Below are 16,467 nucleotides of genomic sequence, written 5' to 3'. Positions count from 1 at the left end.
AGGAGATTAGGGTTTTAGGGTGGTTCTGATGCCCATTTAGGGGTTTTAGGGTTTCTACGGGTTTAGTGGATATGGGTACAACTTTTAGGGTTTAATAGGTGTGGATCGGATCTTGGTGGAGTTGGACCTCGACAATTCGGGTTGCCGTCAGTGGCGGATTCAGGATTTTGCTTAAAGGAGAACACAATTTTTTATAATAAAATAAAATATAAAACTAAAATATATACAGAATTTTGCTTAAAGGGGGGCAATTTTTTTTATAATAAACTAAAATATAAAGGGGCAATATAAATTTTTATAATAAAATAATGAAAATTTTCAAAACTTTCTTAAAGGGAGGCAAATTTCTTTATAATAAAATAAAATATAAAACTAAAATATATCCAGGATTTTGTTTAAAGGGGGGTAAACAAATTTTATAATAAAATAAAATAATATAATTTTTTATAATAAAATAATAACAAATTTCAAAACTTTAGGAGGGACTTGAGCCCCTCCTCACCCCTTGGATCCGCCCTTATAGTTGCAGTATCGAAAAACTGAGGCCTATCCTTGTCGGACACGGCGACGTGTGGTCTGGAAACTGTCTTTGAAGTTAGTCTAATCTGTCATGACTTGGGCTCCGGGATGATTGTATCATGCCTTGTGGGTTATGGACCGTGATCCGTTTACGGGTTCATCACTTGATGTCAAGGTGTGATCGATGAATTAGTGTTTAGGGCAGGAATAAGAATCTCGATCCCTACCCAATGAACCAAACTCGGGCATAAGAATCTTGATCCATACCCAAACTAAGTCAATGTTGCTATGATCAAGAACTCCCTTTCCAGTAGGGGTGGCAATCGGGTCGGGTTGGCGGGCTGGCGTGTCAGCATACCTCAACCCGAACCCGACCCGTTTATTAAACGGGTCGGCTGTGGCAAACACGAACCCGACCCGTTTAATAAACGGGTAACCCGACACGACCCGCCAACCCATTTAATAAATGGGTTGGGTCGGGTAAACGGGTTTTCAGGTTCTCGGGTCAGGTTGGCGGGTTGACAGATCGGGTTGGCAGGTAGGCAGGTTGGCGGGTCGGGTTGGCAGGTTGACGGGTCGGGCAGACGGGTTGGCGGGTTGACCCACCCGCCTAACCCGTTTATTAAACGGGTCAGCCGGGTTGGCGGGTTGGCATACCCCCAACCCGAACCCGACCTGTTTAATAAATGGGTTACGCGGGTCGACCCGTTTATTAAACGGGTTGGCTTAAGCCCAACCCGAACCCGCCTAAGAGGCGGGTTGGCGGGTCGTGTCAGAAATTGCCACCCCTACTTTCCAGCCCGTGTCAAACACTTTTTCCGGAGAGTCCAATTCCCATACCAACTGGCCTTCCAGTGATCTAGGAGCACAAGTCTTGGTTGAGTTGGATTAAAGTTCTAGGTCATTGTTATCTTGGGTGGTACGATACACCCGAGAGGACATAATACTAGGGCTGGTAGAAGAGACTAGCAACAAGCTCGGCTGAACTCAGAAATTGAGTTTGGTGAGCCGAGTTAAGAGCTAGTTCGTTTAATTAAATGAGCTGAGCAAGAACATGGCAAATTAGGCTGGTATAGTTATATATTATATATTATACACATAAATTATGTATTATATATATAATATGCATATTATGTATGTTTTATATATGAATATACATACATTATATGCGTTATATGTATTATTATATATATATATATATATATTTATATATTATCAAGTTCAAAAAACACTTAAAAACAATTTTTTCAAAAACCCAGCCAGCTCAAGCTCAGCCCAGATCATGACAAGCCCACGAGCCAAGCCTGAGCAGAGGTGTGCCTTTAGGGTGTGTTTGATTGTGCATTCTGTGCATCCTGTGGGACGCTGCGCTAATTAAACTATGAACGTAGCAGACATTGTGATTCACTGTTTCAACTCCCCCCCTCCCCCTCCCCCCCCCCAAAAAAAATGCCGAGAATGGAAATGGGGGAACACGGATTAACAGGGGAGGTGAAGGGTCTCTCTCTCTCTCTCTCTCTCTCTCTCTCTCTCTCTCTCTCTCTCTCTCTCTTGTGCAGCGAGAGGCTGGCATTGAGGCCACCGACAAGATGCCGGCAACAACGCACACATACTCTCTCACCCCTGTTTAGCAGCCGTGCAACAAGAGGCTGTCGACCGACGATGGCACCCTGGCCTCTCTCTCTTCTTTCTTACCCTTTTTCGCACTCTCCCCTTTTCTACTTTCTAGTCTTTCTGTTCTCTCTCTTATTCTCTCTTTAATTTGATTAGGGTTTTTCTTTGATTAGGGATTTGAATCCAATTTTTTAGTTAATTTGATTAGAGTTGTATTTCTTTGACTAGAGTTTGAATTAGGGTTTTAACAAAATTTCTTTGATTAGGGCTTTTCATATTTAGTTTGATTGTATTTTTTTTTGATGTTTTATTAGGGGTTTGAATCAAATTTCATTAATTAGAGGTTTTGATATTTTATCTTTGCTTTAATTAAGGTTTTTTTCTTGTTTTTCTTTAATTAGGACTTTGAATCAAATTTTTTTAATTAGTGCTTCTTATAGTTAACCTGGTTATTTTCTTTGATTAAGGTTTGCATTAGAGTTTTTTATATTTAATTTTATGATTTATTTTTCTTGTAGTTTGGGTTTTTTTGGTTTATTTATGTTTTATTTTCTTGTACTTTTACGGTTATATGATTTATTTATGATTTTTGCATTTGTATATAAAAATTTTGAATTCTTATTTTTCTCAAATTATCCAAAATTTAAACAAATTTTTTATCACTTAGGTCAAGATCCATATTCGGGGCTAAAATCCACAATTTTTTGATAAATTTTGATATAACATGACATTGATTAAAGCATTTATATGTTAAAAATATTGATTCTTATTTGTTCTCAAATTACCCAAAATTTAAACATTTATTGGTATTTAGAATGTTAATGACCTTAGATAAGGTTTCTTCTTGTTGCTCTTGTTTTGAGTTATATGCAACTTTTTATAAAAACAATCTTTTTTCTAAGGTGATGGTCAATTGCATGCTATCAATACTCCAACACATCATCTCTTATTTATTTGTTTTCAGAGAACCTTCTTGTGAGGCAGGTTCATTCAAGATGGCATCCAGTTATATCAAATCCAAGATTTATATTCGGGACTAAAATCCATAATACATGTTAAAACACTCATATGCTAGGGCAGATCGAGTCGTACGATCCAAAACAATGTATTGGACCCATTATCTATATGTCTAAGTGGTATGCACAACATAAACATCAAATGTTGGACACAAATAACACTTTATGTTCAATCGAAACATATGTTGGATATAGTGTAGTTGTTACAAAACAGACATAACATGTGTTCAACTGCTCCTTCCAATCTTGTACAAACAATCAAACACCCCTTTAATGACTCGAACTCAAACAAGCCAAGCTCAGCTAGTTTACCATCCCTGAACAAGACACATCATTTTGTTTATTGTTCTCTTAGGAATAACATATAAGGGGACACGACAGAAGCATAAATTGAAGTATCCAATAAGTGTTTCCATCACGATAAGTATGCATGAAGCCCAACCCAAAGCCACCCCAAAAAAGCATGCTTGATCTAGCAAGACCTTCTTGACCCATGATGACCCGAGGGAGCTTCATCAGGTTTGGGTTGCTAAGGTGCTTATTGGTCTTGGGTCGAATATCTTTGGCTAAATGGACCTTGGACAATTGCAGTCTTTGCAAGTTCAATCACAATCATTTATATACACCCAGTGGGCTGAGAGAAGATACTGACCCCTTCATCGTAGGTTCAACTCACTAGGTGTATATGTGTCTTTCATTGGTGAGCTCCATCATAAAAGGTTTGGGTGTCGGCGACCCCACTTGGGGTTTACCTCACAGAAGAGTGGGCCTACTAAATGGCCTTATTCTCTATGAGGGTTCCTAGTCATAAAACACATACACACAATCATTTATGTGAATAACAAATATTAAGAAAATGTTAAATTTATTTCACCGGCAAACCACTAACCAAAATCCTCAAAGGAGGACCAACGAGGGCTCCATTTGTCCAGTAGGATCTGCTAGTGTTGGATTTCTGATTAGGAAAATCATATTTCTTGATCCCTAAATTTGTTCATGCTAAATCATTGAAAAGATCAGAAATAAACAAATAAAATATAATGCAGAAGCGTACCCAAATTCATTGTTGCACCAGTAGATCTTAATGGGTTAAATCTTCTAAAACCTCTATAGGTGGCATTTTTTTCTTCTCTAAACCTAATAAGAGAGATACAATTTCTTGATGAGGAGGCAAAAGAGAACAATCACTATATATGGTTTTGGAGATCATAACCTAATTATAACCACCTTATAGTCTTCTTTTCAATTCAGCCCATCATAAAATTAGAAATTGGCATATGAAGGCATATAAGATATCTACACATTATTATAACCATACTTTATAAGATGCCATATAGCCCAACCATATAAGATCACTTTACACGAGCCTTCACCTTAGACAATTTATAATGTGTGATTTACATATGTAGGTCTACATGAAATATCTAACAATCTCACACTTGGGCCACATATGTTACCATACAATCACACATTATACAATATTCTTATGAGCTCAAAAAACACTAATCTTCAACCATCTGGTCCATCAATCATGTCAACATAGAACCAAAGCGATCTTTATTACAATCATTATAATTAGACCCATCAATGATCACATATATCGACATAACCAATGATATAGACGAAGTATGGATGTGAAGCATGAAAATTACATATAATGTTATCTGAATATGCCTATTTCCAATTGGTCCAGCCTTATTCTTTAGTGAGATCACAATAAATGAGTATAAAATGAAACTGAAACTTGAGCCTTATATTGAAGTAATAAAATGAAACTTTTTTTTATCTGAGAACATCCAAATACAAACTCTCACTAAACCATCATATCATTAAATGATATAACACCCATTCGAGCGGTATGCTCGTGAAAGACCTTAGGTGGTAAACCTTTGGTAAGCAGATCCGCAATCATGGATATGTTCAATAGATATCTGACCATTCTACACTCTTTCTTTAACAAGAAACTTAATGTCTATATGTTTTGACTTTGACAAGCTTATGATATTGTTGAAATATAGTATGATTGAATTATTGTCACAAAATAACTTTAATGGTCTTTCAATGTTATAAAAAATTTGCAGCCTAGTGACAAAATTACATAACCATATTTCATGATTAGATACCTCATAACAGGCTACAAACTTTGCCATCATAGTGAAAGATTCAATGAGTGTCTGCTTAGCACTCCTTCAAGAGATAGCTCCTTCGACCAATAGAAAAACATAACCTGACATTGATCTGTAACTGTCTTGGCATCCAATAAAGTCAGAATCAGAATACTCAATAATCTCTAACTGATTTGACTTCCTGTATGTGAGCATGTAATCCATTGTTCTTTGTAAGTACTACATAATCCGTTTTGCTGCTTTTCAATGATCCATTCCTAGGTTACTCAGATATCTACCTAACATCCCAATAATGTATGCTATATGCAGACATGTATACACTTGAGCATACATAAGACTCCTTACAACAGATGCATAGGGAATCTTTTCTATATCTTTAACTTCAAACTAGTGTTTAGGGCACTGAGCGAGACTAAACTTGTCTCTCTTAGCAATAAGGGTGTCACCTGGTTTACAATCCTTTATGCCAAATCTGTCAAGAATCCTTTTGATATAGCACTTTTACAATAATCCAAGAATACCACAAGAACGATCTCGATGTATATGAATTTCTAATACAAAAGAGGTGTCGCCAAGATCTTTTAGTTCAAATTTCTTTGTTAGAAATTTCTTGATTTCATGCAATAGGCCTATATCATTATTGGCAAATAGTATGTCATCGACATATAAAACCAGGAAAATGAATTTACCCCACCAAATTTATAGTATATACATTCATCGACCTCATTTATCTTAAAACCAAATGAGAAGACAACTTGATAAAATTTATGATACCATTGACGGGAAGCCTGCTTAAGTCCATAGCTGAATTTCATTAATTTGCAAATCATTTTTTTTGTATCGCTTGAGAAAAAATATTTTGGTTGCACTATATATATTGTCTCATCAATGTCACCATTAAAGAATACAGTATTTACATCCCTCTAATGCAACTCCAAATCAAAATGAGCCACAAGTGCCATCATTATTCTGAAAGAATCTTTCGTAGAAACTAAAAAGAAAGTCTCTGTATATTCAATGTCTTCCCTTTGAGTAAACCCTTTTACAACAGGACATGCCTTATATCTTTCCACATTACCCATTTGAATCCCTCTTTATTTTAAATATCCATTTGCAACCAATGAGTTTTACACCTTCAGGTAATGAAACAAGATCACACACGTTATTGTCTTTCATGGATTTAAACTCTTCATGCATGACATCTATTCACTTTTGAGAGTTAGAACTATGTATAGCTTGCTGAAAGTTGATTGGATCATCTTTCTTTAAGCCAATATCACCCTCATGTTCTTGGAGAAAAATAATATAATCATCTAGAAATTCCCTTCTCCCCTCTCTAGTGGATTTTCTTAATGACACTTGTTCTTGAGGTTGTTGAGTTTGTACTCAAGGAGTAAAAACTTGATTTTGGATAGAGAGATCTTGAACATTGGCTTGTTATGGATTTGTTTGAGCAATGGCAGAAATTGAAATCTGATCATTATCAACAACAACTGTAGGAAGAGAAACATATTCTTCTTTAAAAACAATGTCTTTTACCTTATCACCTCTCCTAAACACAACATCCTCAAAGAAACAAGTGTTTTTTGTCTAAAAAAAGGACTTATTCATAGAGTCATAAAATTTATAACCCCTAGATCTTTCAAAATAAGACCTTGCCTCAGTTGAACATATCCAAATATGAAAATACAACATCAAAATTCTCAAATGCCTAACCTTTTAAGGACCTTTTTAATCTTCTCACGAGCAAACCTCTTGAGGTTTGTGCAATATATAGGTATGTTATCTTGATCTCGCAACCTCTCACTAAAAAGTATATTTGCACGATGATTTTGCGAACCTCTCAAAGTTTGCATAACCAAATTTGTGAACCTTATGTAACTAAAATATGCAAAACTTCGCAAATATTGTACAAAATTCGCATATATATATATAATGACATTCATGAACTACCATGTGAATCTCCTTTAAGTAATTGACACCACAACAAAGCAGTGGATTAGCGACGACCTCATTCCATAGCTATTCCGTCGCTAATTCGTCGCTAACCGACTTAGCGACGAAGAGGCGACGGACAACTTATGTCGCGAATTTTTTGATGCTAACTGGCGACGGAATAAATCCGTCGCCAGTTCCGTCGCTAATTGCGACGAAATAATGAACGACGGATTCAGTCGCAAATCCGTCGGTACTAAACAGTGACCTCGACTTGGCGACAGATTTACATCCGTCGCTAAACCGTTGCTAAATTATATGTATAGCGACGAATATATCCGTCACAAACAAGAAAAAAAATAAAAAAATTTATTTGAAAATTAAATATCGAGAACGCTATAATTTATATTTCCTGTACGATTTATATTTCCTGTAAATAAAAAACAAAGTACACATAAAATTTCATATAAAAGGAATCTACAACAATTAATCGTTCCACTTTAAAATTAACAAGTTTAATTATTTACAATTCAACAATTACAATTTCGAAAAAATAAAAATAAAACTTCTTCAACACATTAATCTAATCATCGCCAAGATTTTGTACGTCTTCTTGTTCATTGCCATGAGCCTCTCCACATTTCATATAGAGTTTTGGTTACTGCTTTAGTTGGTACTCTATTCAGTACATAAGCTGCAGTCTTTAGAGCCTTTTCCCAGAGAAATTCTGGTAAAGTAGAATGACAAATCATACTCCTTACTATATTCTTTAAGGTCCTGTTTCATCTCTCAGCAACACCATTAATGCTAGAAGTGCCTGACATGGTATACTGTGAGACGATACCGCATTTATTGAGGAATTTAGCAAATGGCTCTGGACGTTGTTTATTTGATCCATCATATCTACCGTAATATTCACCACCACAGTCAGATCTGATGACTTTAATCTTTTTGCCAAGTTGAGTTTCAACTTCAGCCTTAAATGATTTGAACACATCCAGTGACTGAGACTTTTTATGAATCAAATATAGGTACCCATAACGTGAATAGTCATCTATAAACGTAATAAAATATTATTGCTCATTCTAAGAAGTTGTAGGGAATGACTCACAAATATCTGTATGAGGAAGTTCTAAGATGTCTGTTCTTCTGTCGACGCCTATTTTCCTTATGCTTGTTTGTTTTTCTCTTATGCATTATACAAACCTGAAAGTCGGTGAAATCAAGGGAATCAAGAATTTTACTTGTCATAAGCCTTTTAATTCTTTGTTTAGAAATATGACCTAAGCGCTTATTCTATAATAAAACTGAATTCTCATCGGCTAATTTTCATTTTATACCACGTAAACTTAAATGCAAGGTTTCATGATATGAAATAACAATATTAAGTAAATATAGGTTATCAACTACAGATAAAGAACCAGTTCCAATGAGATTTGAATTAAGAAACAACTTAAACTGACTATTTTCAAATAAACAAGAATAACCAAATTTGTCTAATGTGGAAATAAAAACCAATTTTTGTCTAAATGATGGTACAATGTATATCTCTTTCAAATTTAAATAACAACCAACCTTTAATAATAACCTAAAAGTCCCTATTGCCTAAACTTGAACTGATTTGCCATCACCCATATAGATGAATCTTTCAACATCAATTGACATTCGACAACTTAGGCAACCCTACATAGACACACTTATGTGAGTGGTAGCACTAGAATCCATCCACCGAGTATGTTTGGGTACATAAGTTAAATTAACCTCAGAATAAATCAAAGGAGGGTACCTTTCTTTTTACGCTAAACATAATATTTAGTACCATACTTCTTCATGTAACCCTTGCTCTTGCAAAAAAAAAACTGAACTTTGAATCCTGATGTTTCTTCTATGATGGAGGGTCCACTGCAACTTCCTTATCTTTTTTATTTTCTTAAATTTGTCTTTAGAAATAACCTCTAAGTAAGCATTTTTTGTCTTTTCTTGTTTCATTCTTTTTTCTTTTCACACACAATGTAAAATGGGCTCATTTAGATTTCATTTATTCTTTTGGCAGTTATAACTGACCTTAAATTGACTTTATTATGTAGAAAGAGATATCAGAACTAAATGCACGAGTAAGTCCTCAGACAACTCTAACTTTAGTGCCTTTAGTTTTAAAGCAAGATGAGACATTTTCATAATGTACTCTCTTATGTTCCATTTACCTTTATACCTCATCGAAACGAGACTCGAAAGGAGAGTGCTTGTCTTAGTTTTTTCATTTTTTACAAAATATTTTTCAATTTTCTCAAGGAACTTCTTGGCATTAACCTCTTCAAACATAGCCCCCATGAATGTTTTCAGAATTACACGTTTTATGATCATAAGACTCATGCGATTTGATCGATCCCACTTCTCATACTTTCTTTTATCCACAGTGAAACTTCTATCTGTGGGAGCAGTAGGTTGATCCTCTCAAAGTGCAAGATCCAAATCCATACACCTGAGAACAATCATAATGTTCTCTTTCCAGTTTTTAAAGTTTCAGCCATTTAAAACTAGGATTGAATTAATATTTGCAGATATTGTAGAAGCAAAAAAAATTACTGAATAAAAAATAAAAGAAACAATAACAAGCTTGCAATTAATATACAAATTCACATGCATTAACATTAACTAACATATTTAAACTGTGGTGAACTCCATCATAAGATACCCAACATAACATTGACATTTAGTCTTTAGACAAAAATGTCAACTTATAAGTGATACTCTTATTATAGCAATCAAATACAAATAATTAATCTTGTCAAACAACAAGCCATTCTTTGGACTGACTCATTGTTCACATAAAAAACTTGATAATCATCCCATATTTATTACTGGGAATATATTTAAGTTCGGCCAAATAGTAATCTTTCTTTGGGCCGATCACTATTTGCATAAATTTCAAATATACAAACATCTTAATATTCCAAATAAGTTAATTTTCACAAAAGAGGTTACTTTGGTAACATGTTTCAATCAACTCATTTTAGAATATCATACCCTTATTTCGAAAAGAATACCATAGTTTAAATATAATATGTGATTACATGTGTATCAAAAAAAATAAAAATAAAGCCATAATCCAAATAGGGTCAAAAATATATCTGAAGTCAACCCTTTAAAGGGATTCAAAATTCATATTTAATGACCTAGACCCAATAAAGATTTTTTTTTAAATGTTTCTCTCCATTTTTTTAAAGAGTCTATAGCACATGCAAAGGGGTCTAGCCCATCGGGTTGGGTCGGACTAGACCCGACCTGTGGATCAGGTCAGACCTCATCTGACGCGGGTAAGACCACACCCGACCCAGGTCGATCCTTGCAAACCGGATGGGGACCGAACCAGACCGACCACCGACTTCTGGTCACCCGATAGTGGCTGGGGCAAACCGAATGCCCCAAACCATTGCGTTGAGCGACGGTCGACGTCCGACGAGGGTGACGAGTCGAGGGCCTGCTGACACCCCCTGGTCGTTTGAAACCAAAGGGGAAGGGCCGATCGACACCCCCTGGTCCTCCTCCACCTACACCCTGACCCCGAACGGGAAGGGGGGGGGGGGTTCAACCCTCACTAAAGCCGATGAGAGACTGAGGAGGACCGTCCGATCCTCCCCTTTTCCTCATTACCTGTGCAGGCACCCGACGATTCCTGCGCTAAAGACCGGACAGTGTCTGACAAGCCGCCCGATGTCGTCCGGTGGCATGCATCCCCGCAGTTGGTCACCAGTCCCAGCAAACCTCAACCTACACTACCGTTTATGGCAAAAACAATAACTTTTTTTATTAACGACCCTTAATGTCGGCGGTCAAAGGGAAAAATCGAATCCGATGAGATTTCGGTGACCCAACAAAAAATACAATAACAAAATCAAACATTTTAACAATTTAACAACAAGATGCTCTGATACCAATTATTGAATTCCTGATTAGGAAAATCATATTTCTTGATTCCTAAATTTGTTTATGCTAAATTATTGAAAAAATCATAAACAAACAAATAAAACATAATGCAAAAGTGTACCCGAATTTATTGTTGCACCGATAGATCTTGATGGGTTAAATCTTTCAAAACCTCTATATGTGGCCTTTCCTTCTTCTCTTAAAATAATGAGAGAGAGACAATTTTCGTTATTGATGAGGAGGCAAAAGGGAACAACCACTGTATATGGTTTTGGGGACCATAACTTAATTGTAACCACCCTATAGTTTTCTTTTCAATTCAGTCCATCATAAAATCAGAAATTGATATATGAGGATGCATAAGGTATCTATATATTATTATAACCATACTTTATAAGATGTCATATGACCCAACCGTATAAGATCACTTTATATTGACCTTCATCTTGGACAGTTTATAATGTGTGATCAATTACATATGTAGGCCCACATAAAATATCTAAGAACTAGTGCACGTCACCTTGTGTTGGGATATTGTTGGTTCAAAATCCAATGGTATAATTGTATAACTGGCAGGGGTCTGCCTAACTCCAGCTTGCCTTTCAAAAAAAAGTCCTTAGTGATAATCTGCTACCAAAGGAGTAACATAAGCATGGTTAAAGTTCCCAATGCACAAGTTTAACTAAGCCTTTACTTGTTAGCACCATTGAGTTAATGATGCAAGCAAAGTTGAAAGTGGTGTAGAAATGATTGTTTTATAAACCAACATCCTAAAATGGAAACTTATAATGAATTAGAGATTGGTTTTCGTTTAATTAGTTCCATGGATCAGTAAGTGATGTTTAAAAAAAATTGTTTGATAAAACAAACTACCTAAAATAGAAATGTATAATGAAAATAGATTGTTTTTTTAATTAGTTCTCTTTCTCCCTCTTCCAGATTGGGTGCAATCACATGCCACAAAATTTGTGCATTTAGCACCTAATCACCCTCCATCAGGCTTTGGGTTGCACCTGATCTTTTCACCTCTCTCTCTCTCTCTCTCTGTCTGTACACATAAAGAGATAATTCCCTAGTATCTGATCGACCTGGCTAAAGCTTAAAATGAAGAATTCTTCTTCTTCCAAGCACAGGATAACCCCAAGGAGTGGGTTTTTTCTACCAATTGGGGTACTTCCTTTATATATATAGCAAGGAGTGCGTGCTAAATGGAATATGATAAATGATATGTGCTAAATGTGTTTTTTGGATTTTTTACATTTTATTTTTAAATTTTGATGATACATATATGATCTATGTACTTAGTTTTATAGGGATCAGGTCTTTAAGTGTTGGATTGTGACACATGGGTGGGTTTTTATAAAGTTCAAAAAATCAACAGTCCAAAATCTTTGTAAATTTTCAAAGCTCTAAATATCCTTTTTTTCATTGAAAACACATGATCTAAGTGTGGATTCATCGTACCATTCCCAACACATTTATGGGTTTGGAACTGCAAAAAAATTCACCAAAAGAGCAGAAAAACCCATTTAACAAGTATCATTTTAGCATATTTCATATAGTAATGGGTATGTGCTACCGGTATTTTTTTCGCAGTTTCAACCCCCTAAATGTGTTGGCCATGATCGATTTACGAGGAATCCACACGTGGATCATGTGTTTTCGTTTGGAGCCTCAAAATTTTACAAAGATTTTAGACCATTGATTTTTTTAACGTTTTAAAAACCCACCCATGTATCAGAATCAAGAGCTGATCCCTATAAAATCAAACACATAGATCACATCTATATGGTCAAAATTTAAAAATAAAACAAAAAACCCCTCAAAAGCTCATTTAGCACCTTCCATTTAGCATTTAACACCTTCCATTTAGTTCGAGTTTTTTTGGTTTTATTTTTAAATGCTGACTGTACAAATGTGATCTATATACTTATTTTATTGAACAAATATTGGGGACAGGGGCCTGTCAGTGAGGGTCTGACACATGGGTAGGTTTATATAATAAATTTTTGAGGTTCCAAGTATCATTTTTTTCATAGAAAACACATGATCCAGATGTGAATTCCTCATAAATAGAACATGCCCAACACAAAAAAAACATGAAAAGAATTGAAAAACCCATTTAGCACTGACCCATTCCTCTATACATATGTATGTGCAAATTTCTACGTACTTCGTTAAAGAAGGTCAGATGATGAGATAACTACAGCTGGGAAACAAACTTAGTCGCTCATGGCTCAGCTTGTAGAGAAGTCATTGAAACTCGTAATTAGGCTGGCTAAGCTGAACAAGAACAATAGATGTTCGTCTCTGCTCAGCTCATATAAACTCATTAAGTAACGATCAACATTATATATATATATATATATATTCATCATATAATATAGTATAGACAAGATTGAAATATTTGGTTTGCAAGACATATGCTTAGAGATAACATCTTATTACTTTCAGCTCTCAAATAATGCATTTTTTTGTAATTCTATTAATTCTAGTTTTGAAACAATGTATATTTTCTATACACAATCCAACTAAAGCCCAACTCGTTTACATCGAGCTCATTGTGAGCTTGAACTCATCTATGCTCTCCACAAGAATGAGCAAAGCGTGAACCCTACAACCTCAGGTCATTTACTAGTTCTAATTAGGGGTGTCAACATGCCTGGTTTACCCGGACCCGAAGGTCCGATTAATACATGAACCTGGGTATAGTTTGTGAAATTTTATACCAGACTGGGACCCGAGCAGAGTTCCGATTAAGATTCCCAATTTTTCAATGTAAAAATGATAAAAAATATGGTTTTAATGGGGTATGGTCCGGGTTTGGTTCATGTAGTTCTTATCGGTTCTGAGTATGATTTTTCTTATAGTGGATTCGATTAGATCCGGGTCTGGACCCGATACCATACCCAAAAATCTGGTCCAAGTCTGGTTCCACCTGGGTCCGAACCAAACCCGACCCGTTGACACCCCTAGTTTTAATGACAATGCCATAGATACAACTACCTAAAACCATGCAAGTGATATGCCTAATTTGCGATGTGATAATCTTCCTTCATGGCTTTCAAATAAGATTATTTGAATAATTTAAGAGATGTCTTTGCCCATTAACTTGTTTGGCTTTGCTCAAACATATTTATCCAAAAGAGATTATTGGGTAAGTTCATGGGCTTTTTTTTGAGAGAAGGGAAAAGATGGCATAGTATTAAGGGTTAGCAATTTAGTTTCAAAACTGACCCTCGGGAGTTTGCATATCCATAGTTAGAGAGGTGAAGTAATTGCCAAGTTTTCCAGGTTAGAACTAAGGTAAGAGAGCAGCATTATAGTAGTTGGACCCAACATATGATCCATTATTGTACCCATTGTTCTAGGTTGGGGTGTCAACTGGTGGGGTTTGATTGGAACCCAGGTGCAATAAGACCTGGCCCCGATTTTCGGGTATGGTATCGGGTTCCGACCCAGCTCTAATCAAACCCACTATAAGTGAAACCATACCCAGACCCGATAAGAACTACTTGAATCAGACCCGGGCTATACCTAGTAAAATATTATTTTTTTAATTATTTTTACATTGAAAAATTGTGGATTTTAATCATAACTCAGGTTGGGTCTGGGTCTGGTATAAAATTTCGCAAACTATACCCGGATCCATATATTAAGCAAATCTTTGGGTCCAGACCCGAGTCTTAATCGAATCTTCTTATTTATCACCATACCCAGACCCTATAGGGTTTAGTACAGGTTGTTTAAACCCAAAAAATTTCAGGTGATTTTTAGAAATAAATAAGAGAAATTATCTCCTAAACAAGGAATGTTTTAATATTAAATATCTTGAATATGATGTAGGCATATCGAACCCACTATGAGGTTTTGGATATAACACTTGGTTTTGGATTTTGGAGGGATCTGAAACCTAGTGAGAATTAATTTGGATTTTTTTTTTTATAGATCCAAATGGAGTATAACCTTAAACAAGATCTGAAATCCAACTCGAAGAGTTTCAGATGATCAAATTATTATGTATAAAGGAATTACAGTAGACACAAAGCGCAACAAGTTGTGGGGTGGTGTTGTGGTGAGGGATATTGCCCAATTGGGAGGCAACTTGAGTTCAAATCCTATTAACTACACTCACATGGATTCTAATAAGAACACATGGATTTCCTTTTTGACAAAAATGCCTAACGTCTAAGTATTTAAGTAAATTAAGTAAGACATAATTTGCAACAAAATGAAAGATAGTGCATTGGAGATGTTCATTGTCTCTTTGGGAAAATGACTCAAGTTTAAATCCCCAGTGCACATGGGTTTTGTTGTGATACACTGCAACCTTCTCATTTTATCATAAAATCTGAATTTATCGTAAAATTACACGTTTTAAGGTAAAGGCTGGCCGAAAATCCCAAATAAGAAACTCAGCTAAAGCCTTGATATGCAAATCCAGATTTTTTTTTGAAAACATGTATAACATTCCTTAGTTGGCACATGTTTTAATTAAGAGAGATATAGGCTAGCCGAATATTTAACTTTTAAGGAGACTTAATTGGGATTTAAAATTTGAAATCTCAAAGTTTTAAAAGCATGAAGGACTTCCTTATATAATACATGTATTCCCTAAAGGGGATTAAGATGGCATTTTAAGAAAGAGTGGAAGGGTGAAAAAAATGCCATTGAAGGAAAGTTATTAAATTCCTCTTCCATTCCCACGAATTTGCATGGGTGGATTCAAATGGTGGACAAATTAGGAACGAATTTATAGAGGAGGTTCCATTTAGAAAACTTCCAAAAGCTCTCTTGGTTTTCACCTTAAGTGAAAATCTTTCCAGCACCTTCTTCTCCTCTCCCATCTCTTCTTTCCTCTTTGCCATTCCCTTCTTCATTCGTGGGATAGACTCTAGTGTAAGCTGTGCAACTAGGAGGAGCACGACAGCCCATTGACCCAACCAAAATTTTTGGACATGTTCGAAGGCTTGTTCGTCAATAGAGGTAAGGGGATCATATCTATATGCATGTGTTTGGTGACATGTAGAACAAATATGCTGCAACACCTTTCGATTGTATGTAAGGGCATATAACCGATTAGAATAGTCATGGCACTATGTTTTTTTTTTCTGCACATAGTGCCATGGAAGGCCTGTATAGTGTAGATCAAGATCTTCAATGTAAAAAAATAAATAAATAAATAAATAGAAAAAAATATAGGTAGGTAAGTTTGTCATGGATGCCGCCAGACATGCTAGGGATTGAAACAATCTCACTTTCAAATTTCTATGCATTTCCGAGGGAGAGCATGAACACATAACTCATTTATTTGAGTGTTTCATGGTAGA

Source organism: Nuphar pumila, chromosome 2, assembly GCF_984573655.1.
Source record: "Nuphar pumila chromosome 2, dmNupPumi1.hap1.1, whole genome shotgun sequence".
Classification (NCBI taxonomy): domain Eukaryota; kingdom Viridiplantae; phylum Streptophyta; class Magnoliopsida; order Nymphaeales; family Nymphaeaceae; genus Nuphar; species Nuphar pumila.
This window is presented reverse-complemented; position numbering follows the sequence as displayed.